This window comes from Rhipicephalus microplus, chromosome 4 (genome assembly GCF_043290135.1).
Source record: "Rhipicephalus microplus isolate Deutch F79 chromosome 4, USDA_Rmic, whole genome shotgun sequence".
NCBI lineage: Eukaryota > Metazoa > Arthropoda > Arachnida > Ixodida > Ixodidae > Rhipicephalus > Rhipicephalus microplus.
The window spans coordinates 214,499,818-214,516,623 of NC_134703.1; the positions used below are offsets into that span (position 1 = coordinate 214,499,818).

At 49.8% G+C, this 16,806-nt stretch overlaps 1 protein-coding gene across 8 annotated transcripts in view; it reads left to right on the top strand.

The window, feature by feature from the left end:
* LOC119172975 (cell adhesion molecule Dscam1-like) overlaps positions 1-16,806 on the top strand; it is a 2,235,730-nt gene that overhangs the window by 81,914 nt on the left and 2,137,010 nt on the right. The window contains exon 1 of one of the 8 annotated variants that reach the window (XM_075891769.1): positions 1,145-1,276. The exons of the other annotated variants lie outside the window; for them this stretch is intronic. The gene's annotated coding sequence lies outside the window, so the exon portion shown is untranslated. Of the gene's footprint in view, positions 1-1,144; positions 1,277-16,806 lie in introns of those variants that run through there. 8 annotated transcript variants of the gene reach the window in all.

Here is a 16,806-nt window from a genome sequence, read left to right on the forward strand (position 1 = left end):
GTCGTAGCAGTAGCAGTGGTGGTAGTGTTGGCGCCTCGACTTCGCGTTGCTTGTTCACGGGTAGCGGCGGGGGTTCCGTGCGTTACCCATCGCCGCCGCCGGCTGACAGTGAATACCTGGCTGTATCGACGAAGAGGACAGCCTCTTGGCTTCCATGCGCTTTCAGGACTGCTGCAGCTCTGCATTTGCGTCGTTGCAAGTACTGAACGGGGTGCATGTTCCTGGGGATGTTTTCTGTCATTATGGCTTCCCTGACTTCCGGTAGCAATGCTTCCTTCAGTCCACACGCCTCATGATATCGAACTCCGAGCAGGTCGAGAATGCGTCTTCTCATTCTTGTGCCAGACAACCTCTCGAGCTGTGCGATCCTCAGCGCTTCCGCCATATCGTCGAGGGTATTGTGCACGCCCAGCTCCAGAAGTCTAGTTTCCGTGTACTGGGGCACACCCAGTGCTACCTTGAACGCTCGACGAATCGCCGCGTTCAGCTTCTCGGTTTCAATTTGTTCCAGTCGGCATACGCGGCGACATACTCTATGTGGCTCAGTGCGTACGCATGTAAAAACTTCGTCACGTTGTACTCCTTTAGCTCTTTTCTTTTTTCGCTACTCGACGCACAAGGTGCGTTGCCCTTATTCCTAAGCCAGGAAAGCCCCCTAACTCGGACAACATGAGGCCAATATCCTTGACATCATGTATCGGCAAGGTCGCAGAACATGCCATACTGCACAAGATAAACAAGTACTTGAAAGATAATGACATATATACACACAATATGGTTGGATTCAGGGCAGGGCTATCCACACAAGATGCATTTAAGCCTATCAAACACCAGGTCATTGACAATGAAACCAGAGACGTGAGAGCCATTCTGTGCCTAGATCTAGAAAAAGCGTTGGACAACATCCATCACTCATTCATACTCGAAGCAATTGCCAAGCTTGGTCTAGGGAAAGCCTTCTATGACTACGTATGGTTCTTTCTTACAGATCGGAAAGCCGTGATGAAGATTGCAGATATCGAGACCACAGCAATCGAACTAGAAGCAAGGGGCACACCACAAGGGGCAGTGATTTCACCAATGCTGTTCAACATTGCCATAATTGGACTGTCAAAGAAATTATCGAGCATTGAAGGATTGAAGCGCAGCATCTACGCAGATGACATTACCATCTGGTGCACAGGCGGAAGCGAGGGGCAGATTGAGAGCGCTCTGCAAGAGGCGATTCACACCGTAGAAGACTACCTTCGCCCTTCCGGGCTCAAGTGCTCCTCGAGTAAGTCAGAACTTTTGCTTTATCGGACTGCACGTGGGGGACCGAAGCCCAGAGGATGGAAGCCGTTAAACCAGATAGACATCCACCTCCGTACACATCAAGGGGATGCCATCCAGAGGGTCGACTCCATCAAAGTCCTGGGAATGCTGATAGAGTCCACCGGCGCCAACAGCAAATCTATAGCCAAGTTAACTCGGAAAACAGATAGTGCGGTGCACCTCATACGCAGAGTGGCTAACAAAAGAAAAGGGATGAAGGAAGGCAACCTCATCAAGTTGATGCATGCGTTTGTTCCAAGTCACTTCACATACGAGGCAGCTATGCACAACTGGTCAAGAGCAGAGTCCGAGACACTGAATGTGCTCCTCAGGAAAGTTATCAAGAAGGTCCTGGGCCTACCCATACATACCAGCACCGAGCGTCTGCTTGAGCTTGGCATACACAACACGCTCGAAGAAATAGCAGAAGCCCAAGAGAGAGCACAGTTTGCAAGGTTATCTACTACAAGGTCGGGGAGAATGATCCTGCAGGAGCTGGGCCAACACCCAATAGCAATCAGACGCAATTACAACGATATCCCTGACAACATCAGGGAGACTATCACGGTATCTCCTATACCGAGAAACATGCTTCCAGAACACAACGCCGGAAGAAGAGTAGCGAGGGCAAGGACTATACTTCGTCAAGTCTCAAACGAGGAACGAGGGGTCGTATTTGTTGACGCGGCTTCCTACGCCAATGGGAAAGCGTTTGTAGCAGTGGTAGTCGATGGGGCTGGCCATGTCGTCAACTCAGCGATGGTCAGGACGAAAGATCCAATCATTGCGGAACAAGTGGCCATCGCCTTAGCACTCAAGATGGATAACATTGAAGTCGTCTACAGTGATTCCATGGCAGCACTACGGGCGTTCGCCAAGGGGACGGTCTGTGAACAAACGCTGAAAATACTGCAAGGCAAGAACATAACACATCATCTTCTGAGTTGGTTCCCAGCTCACCTTGGACAAATCAACGATTCCCCTCCCAATCTCAACGAAGCAGCACACGAGGCGGCGCGAGAACTCTCCAACAGCGCCTCCCCGGGGATGCGTTCTACCGGTGAAGGGGATAACCGGGAAATTCTTACAACATATAACGAGCTCACTAAACATTGCTACCTGTCTAGAAGGATTTTCCCTCCACCTCACAAAAATCTAACCCGGTTCCAAGCACTTACATTAGGGCTTTTGCAAACGCGGATGTACCCTACTTTGAAAATGTTACACATCATGTACCCTGACCTATACCCAAGTAATCTTTGTCCACATTGTGGGGAAATAGCTTCATTAGAACACATGCTCTGGCAGTGCACCAAATTCGCTCATTTATCACACATCACCTCTGCCAGATGGGAGGTGGCAATCCGCAGCTCGTCCTTGGCAGATCAGCTCTGGGCTGTCCACCAAGCCCTAGAGGCGGCTGAGGAGCTTGGCATCTCAGTCCCCACGTGGAAGCTGCCCGCAACACAATGATCTGTGTTTTGGAGGACCAAATGAAAGTTTATCCAATCCAATCCAAGGTGCGTTGCGGCGGCCACTTTCTTTTGCAGTCGCGCTACCAGCTCGTAGTTCGCACCGTTCTCTTCCAGGCACAGGCCGAGCACTTGTATTTTGGACACCGTTGGTATTTCGGTGCCCTCCTTCGTCATGACGCGGAAGCCCAAACGGACGTTTAGTACAGCCTGCGGGTGAGGTCCTTTCTTGCGTGGTCTATGCAGAAGTATTTCCGATTTATTGTAAGAGAAGACGAGTACCGTGCCTTTGAGGTGCCGCTCCACGGCCCGGGCAGCCTGCTACATTCTCTCTTGCATTTCAGCAACGCGTGTATTCACTGTGGTCGACACTGTCACGTCGTCTGCGTAGATCGTGTGATTGATGCCGTCTATTGCGTCGAGACGCTCCAGTAGTCCGATCATGATGAGGTTAAAAGCATGGGAGAAAGCACCGAGCCCGGCGGCGTACCCGCACCTCCCATGTCAACTGTTCGTGGTGAGGCACCGTCGACCTTCACCATCGCCTTGCGTCTGGTTAGGAAGCTGCTGACGTACCAGTGGAACCTTGAACCAAGGCCTAAATGGTGGATCTTGTTCAAAATGACAGCATGTTTTACTGTATCGAAGGCGCTTTTGAGGTCTAACCCGAGCAGGGCGCGTGCGTGCGTGCTTGGTGCGTTAACGACCTGTTCCTTGATTGGCTGCATAGCATCCTGCGTTGAAAGTCCTCTGCGGAAGCCGATGATGTGCGTGCCAAAGGCATCCCGCTTCTAGAGGATCGTCGTCACCCTGTTGAGGCAGGTGTGCTACATGACTTTCCCGACGCAGGACGTCAGAGATATCGACCTCATATTTTGAACCTCAAGTGGTTTACCTGGTTTGGGTATTAGTATGACATCCGCTTTCTTCCATTCTTGTGGAATACGGCCTTCCTTTCAGCATGCGTTGATATACTGACGTAGCTTCTCGATGGCGTCATCGTTCAGGTTCCTCAGAATTAGGTTGGTGATCCCTTCAGGACTGGGCGCCGATTTAGTATTCAGTAGCAGGAGGACCGATCTACTTTCCTGCATGAAAAATTTCGCGTCTAGTTCCTCGTTGGGAGCCACGCAGTATTCCACGTGACTCTCTCGCCTGCCAGGCGAGTGAGGTGCGTCTGGATGATCTCCTCCACGAAGACCGGCGAGTCGTCGTTGTACTTGTTTCGCAGCTTGGCCATCTGGACATGAGTCGCTGTTTTCATGCTGGTTCGATCGAGCAGGTGCCTGAGAATCTTCCTTGTGCGCCCTGCACTCATGTTTCCGTCCATCGTATCGCACAGTTCCCGCCATTCCTGTTCGCAACGTTGAACGCAGTGGGCCCCAATCTCTCGGTTGATCTCGGCAATCTTCTTGCGTATATTCCTGTTCAGTTTATGCTGACTCGCTCTTCGCTGCCTTCTACAAGATGCACACACCGGCTGCCCACCCTAGACGGCTCTGGAACGCTGCCGTCGACGCTTCCGCAGGGCCTGTCACCACATTCAGGTTCTTTTCGCCTGCCTGGCCAATCTATTTCTTTTGTAGCCTTTTCTACGCATGCGAGTAGTTCCCTCCACCATTCCAGGATATCCTCGATCGGCCCTTCCTGCTTCTCTCATTGTCTTTGCTATCAAAACTTGCCCCGTCCACGACTTTAGCTTTTTGGCAGCCGTTCATCTTACCTTTATCCTCTCTCATTGTCATGCACAGGACTCTATGGTTGCTCCCCAGATCCTCAAAGGTGTTCGACCAGGTGATCACACCCGCGTCTGACCAAATGAAGTAATCAGGAGACGTGTCGCGGCACGTGCCCTGTCCGATCCGGGTGTGCGATGCCGGTTCATTGAGTAGAACCAAGCCAAGCTTATCCATCAGCTCAGCTAGCCTCTTCTCTTGGGACGAGTCGGCTCCATATCCTCATTGCGTGTGCGGTGCATTGATGCCTCCGCAGATTAGGAGGGTGGAGGCGGCCTTCGCCATCACTTCACAAAGAAGGGCGCCAAAGTTGTGCGTGAGGCCCCTATTTAAGGGGGGCTGTACACGTTAAGGATGAATAGGCCGGTCTTCCTGTTTTCAATGCAGGGCATGACATCAATAAGGTTGTGGTCTACGTCCGACTCCTCGCTGATATCAAGTGAGTGGTCGATAAAGGCCGTCCCTCTCTTAACCAGGGTACACACCTTTATTTTAGGTGCTGGTTCATACGAACTCGACGGTAGAGACCTACACGGGATGCAGGTGACACCGCTCTGAATTGCCTCCGCGGTAGATGAGGGCTCATCATCAAAGCTTTGAACTTCCGAAGTCTGTTCATACTAGTTTTTGTCACAGAACATCAAAGATCAAAACACAGAAACACCGACAAGCTCCAATAGGCTGTACGATGTTTTCGATCGGCTGTCGATTGCACTCGGGGCAGGCGCAAGCCAGCCGGTCGGTATTCGCTGGATTTGCCGGCATCGCTCGAACTCGGCACGAAACCACGTCACGCTGGTAGCACTCGCAGTCATTCGTCATGTCGTTGTTCTAGATTACGAAGCAGTCATTCAGGAACGTCTGGAGTAGTTTCCGTGCTTGCTTCCAGCACTCGGCCATTCCTTCGAAGCGGCGGCCATTAGGCACAGCATTTGGAGGCATCGCAGTCTCTGGTTGTTGGCACCGCTGTACGCGTGGTGACGTGATGTACGCGTGGCAAAAATATCAAGCCCGGCTTGAGCCTTCGCGCCTCCTCTCGTATGCCCCTCCAACGCCGACGCCTAGAGGCGCATTTGACGCTTTTGACGTGTCCGCGCAAGCATACACGTTCCAGTGGTTGGCACTTGAGCGCGAAAGAGACGTGCGATTTTCAATGCGATGTGTTGTCGCATGGTGCGGCAAGCCGCATGCGACATTTCGGGACTCACGAGGGTGAAGGAGTTGCTATGAGTGGCAGGCTCTGCCCCCATGCAGCGCCTCGGCATGCAGGGTCGAACGACTTGGTATCCTCGCCATGAGGCTTGAAACAAACAACATTGCGCAGCCACGCGTCGTTCGATAAAAAATAGTTAATAAATGACATTCGTGAACGACAAGCACGTCGCAACAGCAGCAACAGCTGATTATTCACGACTGTGACACCTAGGCCTTGCATGGCGGGCGCCGGCCGTAGCCTACGCGGTTCACACGCGAGCTCGTCATCGAACACTTGTTTTTGACAGCACTGTTAAGCTTTGCACTCATATGTAATGCTTTAGCATACGCTATTTTTTTTTCAGTGCCATCAGTGTGAAGAGCAAAGGTGGAAGCGAAGCGAGCCAGCGCAGCAACGCCGGTAGCCGTGTTTACCTGCAAAATGACCTTGCATCGCTGCTCACAATCTCTAATCTCGCTAACTGATTCAAAACGGGCGTAGTCGTGCAGAAATTCAACAATTCAAACATCACTCAATTCAATCCGGAATAACATCACGTCACCAGAGAAATGCACTCGATGCTTGTAATGCCGCTGCAGTCGGAGATGTCAGCGAATCCCCGCTCGCACCGCTTCATCGACTCGCTTGAACTGGCCTGGAGTCCTGGAGTCCTGGACCACCTGGACCACAGGTGATGAAAGCGGCGACAAGGAGATGGCGCCACTAGCTTCGTGACGCCACTCGTATGCTCGCGCTGTGATTGGCTGCTGCCATGCGGCGGTGCAATGCTGCGACCAAAATATCTGGCCGGTCTGATGCTTGCCTCACTGGCTTTGCGGCAGTGCGATAATACGTCACGAAACGTCCCGAAACGTCACCACTCTTGCTGCCACATCGTAGCACCGCACGCCGCATCGCACACAAAATCGCACGTCGGTCTCGCGCTTGACGGTTGCGAGCTTCGTGATGACAACACTAGTGGATTCAAGTTAAAGTCGCGCTTTGTGAACGATCTTCGTGTTCTGCGCGCGTCGTGCAGATCACTTGACTTTTAGAGAATCCATTGGGAGAGCATCGTTGCTGGCTGACGTCGTTGCCCTAACGCCGATATTCGCGTCCACAATCCGTATAGTCCTCACTGCCCTAGACGTGAAGTGAGAGTAGGAGCCTTAAGCACCATGCGTAGAGGGAAAGCTTGTCCGCAGGCGGGCCATCGCCATCACGTATCACCATGACACGTCATTATGACCCATCGTGATGTGGCATCGTCATGACTCATTATCGCAAAAGAACGCCGTGCAAGCACTACTGGGCTTATTGCGAACTACTGGCCTGTCGGAACGCCTCTGAGTGGATTGAATTCGTGTTCGCGCGTGTGTTGGTGTTTTGCTTTTGTTCAGTTTTTTCCTGTTTCTTTCAACCTCATATTCCCCAACCCTAGTGTAGGGTCGCATACCGGATACTAGCATCAGGTTAACCTCCCTGCCTTCCTTTGTTTCTCGTGATTCTCTTTAAACGAAGCGTGACCTGGGAGCCTAGGCCAAACCATGGCGGATGCGCGAGGAGAGTTGGACCATTTCAAAAAATCACCACACTCTAAGCGAAGAGGCGTGCATCGAGGCACTCTAGGACCACCAAGCGGGGCGCATTCGCAGAACTCTTTATTAGTGTTCAGTTGGAGTGTTCTAGAACTGTTGAGTGGCATGAGCGCGCCTCGTCGCCTGACGCCTTTCGCGTCGCCCGTAGTGGTGGCGCTGTAGTCGGTTAGTCGATATCTGGCCAGTTTGATGATTGATGGAGTTCGGTTCGGACTGTCATGGTGGGTGGACGTGTTTTTTGAGCGCCCCCGATCGACTGCGCAGATAAGTGGTTTTGCATGTTTTGAGCTTGCCTTTATAATTATAAGGCATCAGTTAAAATCTTTGTAGCACTTAATTTATTGTTCGGCGTTTTCGGGGGTCAGCCACCAGGTATTTATTAGTTTGTGCGTGTGTTTGAATTTTTTTCCACCCCGTGGCGAGGTGCACGTACATTGAACAGGCAAATTTTTGTAGTAGAGCTTAGACCTTCTCTTTTTCGTAGGGCAGGGCTCAAGTTTTGTAATTATCGAGTGAGACAAGTCATAGGGACAATTGGTGTCACAACGACAAGGTTAAAAAGACTGGGAAGTGTTCAGGATGCGGGGTCGGTTTGAAAGTGGACCCAAGCGTAGGATCGGATGGAGAAGAGGCTGACGCGAAGTGTAGGCAATGCGAGGTCGAGAAAAACTTGGAGAAAATGATGGTTGCCCAGAGTGAACTGCTGGTGAGAATGACCAAGCTCGAGTCTGCGTAGGCGACAGAGGAAGAGAAAACAAGGGCAATGGGGGAAAGGTTGAAGTCGACCGAGGAAGCACTAGCCAAGGTGATCAGAGGAGCGGCCTAGGGAGAGAACAGTAGAGAACCGGTAACCATAACGGTGGAGAAGAAAGAGCAAGCAAGTTTGGAAAAAAACAGGTTCAGCTGGTTCAATTGTAGCAAGGCCCAGCTTCAGCGAAGTAGTGGTGGAGCTGGGAGGAGACAAAGCAGCCGGCGTCACAGGTGCAAGTATTCTCAGGTGCAGGACGCTCCAGCTGAAAAGTCACAGCATGTGATAATCGTCGGGGACTCGAATTTAAATCGATGCACAGAAGCCGTCAAAGAGAGGGTAAGAGGTGAAAAGAGGGTTGCAGTAGGGGCGTTCCCAGGACGCAAGATGGAAGCAGTCTTGAGGCAAGCGAGCACAAAACTAAAGAATACAGCTGATAGACGAAACTTCGTGATAATTTCACGTGGTATAAACGATGACGTAATTAAAGATACAGCAGGACTAGCAACCTCACTAGCAAAAGGCATCGATGACATGCGCGCCACTTTTCCGCAGGTACAGGTAGTGATATGCACGATACCGGAGGTACCGGTGCGTGATAGCAACCTGCAAAGAGCAGTTGTGAACGCAAACCAAGAGATATGGCGGATGAGTCGAGTGAAAGACTTTGAGGTGGTGGCAATAAACAGAAAGATGCAGAGGTGGAGTGGTTTTCAAGAAGACAGAATAGACTTCGATAGGCGGCTAAGTCAAGAGGTGGGTTGGCGATTTGCAGGGCGCGCAGTAGTTTTTTTGCGGGGCAAGTGGCTCCTTCGGGGTGCAGCGTATCTAGTAACAAGAAAAATTAACCAGGGAGGCTCTTTGACAGGTGGTATGGACAGATACGATTCCAGAGTGGCACCAGTATCTAAGATAGGTAGAGTCCGGGGCAGAAATAGACGTAGCCACGAGCGTCGAGCCAATTCAGACATAATCATCATCATCCTCATCATCGTAATGATCATCATCATCCTCCTCATCATCATCAGCCTGACTACGTCCACTGCAGGACAAAGGCCTCTCCCATGTTCCGCCAGTTTACCCGGTCCTGTGCTTGCTGCTGCCAATTTATTCCCGCGAACTTCTTAATCTCATCGGGCCACCTAGTCTTCTGTCTCCCCCTAATTCGGTTGCCTTCTCTGGAAATCCCGTTAGTTCCCCTAATGACCAGTGGTTATCCAGTGTACGTGCTACATACCCGGCCCATGTTTATTTCCTCTTCTTGATTTCAGCTATGATAACCCCCATTTTTTCCCTTAAACCCCCTTTTGTTCACTTATCCACTCTGCTCTCTTCTTGTCTCTTAAGGTTGCACCTACCATTTTTCTTTCCATTGCTCGCTGCGTCGTCCTTAATTTAAGCTGAACCCTCTTTGTAAGTGTCCAGGTTTCTGCTCCATAGAATCGCTAATTCGGCAAGATACAGCTGTTATATACCTTCCTCTTGAGGGATAGTGGCAATCTACCTGTCATAATTTGAGAGTGCTTGCCAAATGTGGTCCACCCTATTCTTATTTTTCTAGTTACTTAATCTCGTGGTTTGGCTTCACGGTTATTACCTGCCCTAAGTATACATAGTCTTTTACAACTTGAAGTTCACTATTACCTATCTCGAAGCGCTGTTTTCTTCCGAGGTTGCTGTACATTACTTTCGTTTTCTGCAGATTAATATCAAGACGTACTTTTATGCTCTGCTTGTCTAACTCTGTAATCCTGAGTTGGAATTCGTCCCCTGAGATACTCAGCAATGCATGGTCATCGGCGAATCGCAGGTTACTAAGGTACTCTCCATTAACTCCTATGCCTAACTGTTCCCATTTTCGGCCTCTGAGAACCTCCTGTAAGCACGTGGTAAATAGCTTTGAGGAGATTGTAACCGGCTACCTTACACACTTCTTGTTTGGTGCTCTGTTGCTTTCTTTAGGAAGCACTATGGTAGCAGTTGATCCCTTGTAGATTTCTTCCAGGATGTTTATATATACTTAATTGACGCCCTGATTAAGCAGTGTCTGCATGATCGCTGATATTTCTACTGAATCAAACACCTGCTCGTAATCCATGAAGGCTATGTATAGTGGTTGGTTATATTCTGAGCATTTCTCTATTACCTGATTATTAGTAATAATGTGGTCGATTGTTGGGTAGCCTGTTCGAAATACTGCTTGTTCTTTTGGTTGATTGAATTCTAGTGTTTTCTTTACTCTGTTGGCAATTACCTTTGTAAATAGCTTGTATACTACAGAGAGCAAGCTGATCGGCCTGCAATTCTTCAAGTCCTTGTTATCTCCTTTCTGATGTATTAAGATGATGTTAGCGTCCTTCCAGGACTCCGGTACTCTTCCCGTCAGGGGACACCTTGTAAACAGGGTGGCTAGTGTTTCTAACACAATCTGTCCTCCATCTTACAGGAGATCCGATGTTACCTGATCCTCACCAGCAGATTTGCCTCTTCGCATGCTACCAGTTCTATTTTGTCTGTTGTACTTGAGACATTCTTGATTTGACGCTTCCTAATGAGATTCTTTGTTTCCTGAGAAAGCTTGCCAGTGTCCTCTCTAACTACCCTGCCTTCAACTTCTACTGCACACTCCGTTATGATACTCGTCAGATTATCATTCATTATTTCTACGCTAAGGTCGGTTTCCTCACTAAGAGCCAAGTACCTGTTCTGAAGCGATACTCGGAATTCCGTTACTTTCCCTCTCAGTGCAAGCTGATTGATTGACTTCTTGCGTATCAGTTTGTGTCGTTGCTTCTTCAAGTCTAGGTGAATTTGAGACCATACCGTTCTGTGGTCACTGCATCGTACTTTGCCAACCACTTGAACATCCTGCATGATCCCCGGGTGTGCACTCATTATAAAGTCTATTCGTTCTTATTTTCGTCATTCGGGCTCCTCCATGTCCACTTGTGGTTTCCTAGTTTCGGTAGAAGGTATTCGAAATCCGTAAGTTATTGTGTTCGGCGAATTCTACTAGTAGCTCTCCTCTGGCGTTTCTAGTACCGATGCCATAATCTCCTACTGCCTGGTCTCCAGCCTGCTTCTTCCCCATCTTTGCATTAAAGTCTCCCATCAGTATAGTATACTGTGTTTTTACCTTACTGATTGCTGATCGCACGTCTTCAACGAAGCTTTCAACTGAAACGTCATCAGGGCTGGATGTAGGCGCAAAAGCCTGTACCACCTTCATTTTGTATCTTTTAATCAGTTTAATTACGGTACCTACCACTCTTTCATTAATGATATAGTATTTCTCTCTGTAGCCAGCTATGTTTCTGGGAATTAGGAACCCCACTCCCAGTTCCCTTTTGTCAGCCAAGCCCCGATAGTAAAGGACGTGCCCATTCTATAGCACCGTATAGGCCTCATCTGTCCTCCTAACCTCACTGAGCCCTATTATATCTCATTTAACACCCTCTAGCTCCTCGAATAGTACAGCTAGACTTGCTTCACTAGATAAAGTTCTTGCGTTAAACGTTGCCAAGTTCAGGTTCCAATGGCGGCCTGTCCGGATCCAGAGATTCTTAGCAACCTCTGCTGTGTTGCAGATCTGACCGCCGCCGTGTTCAGTTGCTTGGCAGCTGCTGGGGACTGAGAGCCGTGAGTTATTTGGCGTATGCATGTGGGAGGTAGTTGCCAGATACTGTACCAGGGTTGCCAATCCTTCTCTGGTGAGGGAGTGCGTTCCCGGCGGTGGTTACCGGTGAGCCTGCACCCCAGGCCTCTTAATGCAGTTTCATCACCACGCGAATTTTTTATACGGTTGGGAACTGCGCGGCAACAGGATTTGAACCACGGACCTTTTGCATGCGAGGCGGATGCTCTAACCACTACGCCATCACTGACATAGGGTATATTAACATGCAGAATGGTAGAAACAGGATGAAGAGGGAAGAGATAGAAGAACAGCTAAGGGAGGAGAGGCTGATGGTATACGGTTTTGCAGAAACACATCTCAGGGACATGGATCATCCTCCTAACAATCCGGACTACGCGTGGGAATATTGTAATAGAACAGAAGGCAGCAGAAACGGGGGTGGTATTGGGGCATCCATTAATAAAACTACAGACTGGCAAAGGGTCAAGCAGGAGTGCAAGGAACTTTTATGGCTAAAAGGGAAAGTGGCAGGGTGAATGAAACTCCTTGGTTTCGTGTACTTGTGGACGGGAGCAAAGGCTAGAGAGGAAAACCAGGCAATGGTAGAGTGTATATCAAAGGACATTCAGGAGTTAGGAGGAGAGTGCGAGATAATTATAATAGAAGATATGAATGCGCACATAGAAGATATAGATGGGTATACCGACTCGACAGGCAAAATGATCATGGATATGCGTGAATGGCTTGATTTGATCATTTGCAACAGTACCGAGAAGCGTGAAAGGCAAATTACATGAGGTAAAAAGGCTGAATTCGACAATAGATTACGCACTTATGTCACATAGGATGTATGATAAGCTCAGGGGAATGCACATAGATGAAGGTGGGTCCAGAAGTCTGGGTAGTGATCACAAGTATCAAGCTAAGTTTTGAAAGAGCAATGAAAGTGGGAAGGAGACAAGATGAGCAACTACAGGAAAATTTTTATTCATAAAGGCAAATTGAAATAGCTACTAAACAAATTGAGAAAGGAATCATGGAGGATAATAAGACAGTGTGGACATACACGAATATAATTGGACTGTTTGAGCTAGAGCTTGCTAAGACGCGTGACAAGTATTCCCGGAAAAGAAGACACAAACCCAAAAGTTGGTGGAATGAGAAAGTTGAGAGGGCCGTAGCAAAACGTCAGCAAGCCTTTAGGGAACAACAAACATGCTAAGCAACCGGGTGAACCGACAGATGATGTTGAAAGAAAATATGAAATCATTCTAGGCTGTACAAGGAATGGATTCCTTCTGATCAATGAAAAGATTAGAAGAAAGGGAGCTCAGTGGCTGGCGAAAGTACATAAAAAAGATAGAAAGGCAGCTGCGAAACTTTGAAACCATCTAAACTCCCTAAGAAATGAGACGAGCCTAGAGCAGAGGTTTTTAACTACTGCTCAAGGTGCTAGGCTAGAAGGGGACGAAGCTAATGAATATATAAGAACAAGGTTGACAGAAAAATTTCAACGAAGAAGTGATTCATGCACCATAATAGACAGGGAAGAATCAAGTGGCGCAATGGCTCCATTTTCACAACGAGAGTGGGAAAGGGCTGAGAAAAGGGTTCCTAGTAGTACATCAACAGGCCCAGATGGCATTTCAATTATTCTGATAAAGACATTAGGTTCGGAGTCTAAGCAGGCTTTGAGAGAGGCAGTGAGCAAAATAATAATCGATGGTTAAGTTGCCGATGGATGGAAACCTAGCAGGATGAGCATGATCTATAAAGGAAAGAGGGACAAAGCTGACATAAACAACTACCGTCCTATAACAGTGAGATCAGTGGTCTATAGGCTGGCGATGCAGATTTTAAAGGAAAGACTGCGGGCATGTATAGAGGATGAGGGGGTGCTGGGGGAACTGCAAAATGGGTTTCGGAAACACAGGAGGTTGGAAGACAATCTGTTCTCCCTGACGCAGTGCATCGAAATAGAAAAGTAACACATGCCCCTGTGGCTATCATTTTTCAATATCAAGGGAGCGTACGAAAGCGTGGTTCAAGAGGAATTTCGGGGAATACTGGCCACACTAGGCGTGAAAGATGTAGTCACTAATCTTTAAAGGATATCTATAAAGGTAACAAGGTAATTATAAAGTGGGAAAAACAGGTATCCAAGCCTGCAGAGGTAAAACAGGAGCTTAGGCAGGGGTGTCCCCTGTCACCCTTATTATTCATGATGTACCTACGAGGATTAGAGGCCAAATTAAAGAGAAGTAGACTGGGCTTCAGCCTCTCTTTCGTCAAATAAGGAAAACTCATTGAACAGGCACTACCATCATTGATGTACGCAGATGATATTGTCACGCAGCAAAGGACGACGCACTTGTCTATAAGGAAAACAAGTTTATTGGAGCGAACTTGTGCTCCCTTAACAACTGAAACAATACACAGGCGGCGAAGCAGCGATCGGCAAAACGACGTGCACGCCAGTGAGCGCCGGCGATCGAATGTCGCGACATCGGCTGTGCGGGAATTTATATCCCTCGGCGAGAGGGTTTCTCGAATAGTCGAATTGTATCGAGAACACTTTAGAAGAACTGAGATTATGCTAGACGGTTTACGTTTGTTCGGAACGCTGTCCCTATCACAAGAGATAATACATGCCGCGCACAAAGAACAGAATACGTGCTTGACACAGAAACAACAGTGATAGCACAGGCCGTTGCAGCCAGGCCGAAAAAGCAAAACACAAATAAACAAACCTAATGCATGGTTCGCGGCATTACCCCCCCCCCCCCCCCGCCCGAAGAGTGCATCGACCCGATGCTAACATAAGGGACAGTCCAAGCAAATTAAAATTAAATTTCGTCATCTACTTGAGTCCGGATGGCTTCGTGAAGAAACGCGGTACGGTGACTGTCTGGTAGGTGTGGCTTGATCTTCGGTTATTATCTGGTGCTTCGCCAAAGGTGTCTGACGTAACTTCGAGTTCGAGGAAAAACACTCGTTGTAGCGACGGAGCAACTCCAGTAATCTGTCCCGATTTTTTTGCGACAGCGCCGAGTTCACGTCGAAAGGATGTGGCAGCCTGGAACCATCTGCGCGTGCGCGTTCAAATGTGGCGACCACGATCACTTGACTCGATTCTTGCGTTTCTTCGAGGAACGCAATTGCAGCGCCCTTGTTTAGATGCTGGTACTGCTCGGTGAAATTGGTGACCAAAACGTGGGATCTGCGTTGCTTAAACCGCGCAATGCCTCTTGCGACAGACCCACCGCGGTCAAGAAGCAACCTTTGGCCAGTCTCCACGATAGCGTCGACGTCAGGAGCAGCACCTTCACAATAGACGGCGATCATCAAGCTTGCGTAGGGTGGCAGAGTGACGTGATCGTCGGCGATCCTTACAGCAGCACGGTGTCCGAGGTTCGGCTGCGGCGTCGTGGAGTGCTCGGAAGAAAACGTTATCGACCTGGTCTGCAGATCAATTATTGCGCCATTGTCCGTCAAAATGTTCATTCGGAGAATTACGTCACGGGAGCAGTTAGGCAAAATGACGAACACCGCAGGGTACGTAGTGCCGTCTATGGTGACGCGCGATGTGCACATTCCACTTGGGGTCACGAGGTGGCCTCCTGCTGTGCGTATGTGCGGACCGTCCCATCTGGTCGTAACTTTCTTTAGCTTGGACGCGAATGACCCGCTCATGACCGAGTAGCCGGCTCCCGTGTCGATGAGGGCGACTACGTCAAGGCCGTCGATGGACAACTGGACGTCGGATGCCGCTTTCCTCAAATTTCGGTCGCGTCGGGGCGTCGTATCGCGGCTTGCGCGTGTTGATGGTCGGGCACTATGCGTCGTCATCGTCGTCTTCTCAGTGGCAGGCTTCGTCATTTCGGATACGCGTCGCGCAGCGTAGCTGTCGTCGTTTTCGGGGGTCTCGTCAGGGTGTAGTCGGGTCGTCGGGATGAGGGAATGTCGTGAATCACGGTCTTGCGTCGTTGGAGGGTTTTCATTTTTTCGCCGTTGTGGAACTTCACCTCCAGAAGTTGCTGCTTTTAGTTTCCCCCTCGTGGGCTGGGGGACCTTCCACGGGCGAAGTCAGCATTGCTGCGACGGTTGGGGGATTGGTACGGGTAGGGCGGCGGCGAAAGGTTGAAACGGGATGGTCCATGGCTGGTGTTCATTAGGTATTCTTCGATCTCAAGTGGGCGCTGGCCGGCTCGCGGGCAGGGTGCGTCGACGGAAAACCTACGCAAACCCAGCCTCTTGTACGGGCAGCGGCGGTAGACGTGGTCGGCCTCTCCGCAGTGGTAGCACAGCGGACGATTATCTGGCGTTCGCCACACGTCGGTCTTCCTGGGCGCCTGGTTTCGGGTTACAGGGGGTCGGGCGGGCGACATTTGGCGGCGGTACGGCGGGGTCTCTTGGTAACGGGTTGGGACGGGTCGGGGTCGACGAACAGCAGCGGAGTAAGTCATCGCTTGCGGTTCGTAAGATGCTTCTGACGGCGTAGAATTCCCCACTGCTTGCTGAACCTCCTCGCGGACGACGTCAGTGAGGGAGGCGACTTGGGGCTGCGGCGTTGCTGGGAACAATTTTCCCAGTTCCTCGCGAACGACGGCGCGGATGGTCTCCCGCAAGTCTTCCGTCGCCGATCCAGGCGCGTGTACCGGGTTCACCGAAAGGGTGTTGAGTGGTGTATCGTATTGCCGCGAACGCATATCCAAGGTCCTCTCGATCATCGAAGTCTCGGTGACCAACTCAGCGACGGTCTTAGGGGGGTTGCGGATGAGTCCAGCGAAGAGCTCTTGTTTTAACTCCCCGCATCAGAAAGCGCACGTTCTTCTCTTCTGCCATTTTGGGGTCAGCTTTCCGGAACCGCATCTTCATCTCCTCAGCGAACAGTACAACACCTTCGTTAGGGTGTTGCATTCGCGTCTCCAACAAAAGGGCGGCTCGTTCTTTCCGCACAATCGTAGCGAATGTTTTGAGGAATTCGCTCTTAAAGACAGTCTAGTCGGTTAGGGAGCCTTCATGGTTCTCGAACCACGTTCGATCTACATCCTCCAAATAGAAGAAGAGATGACGAAACGTTTCTTCGTCATCTCACCTGTTAAA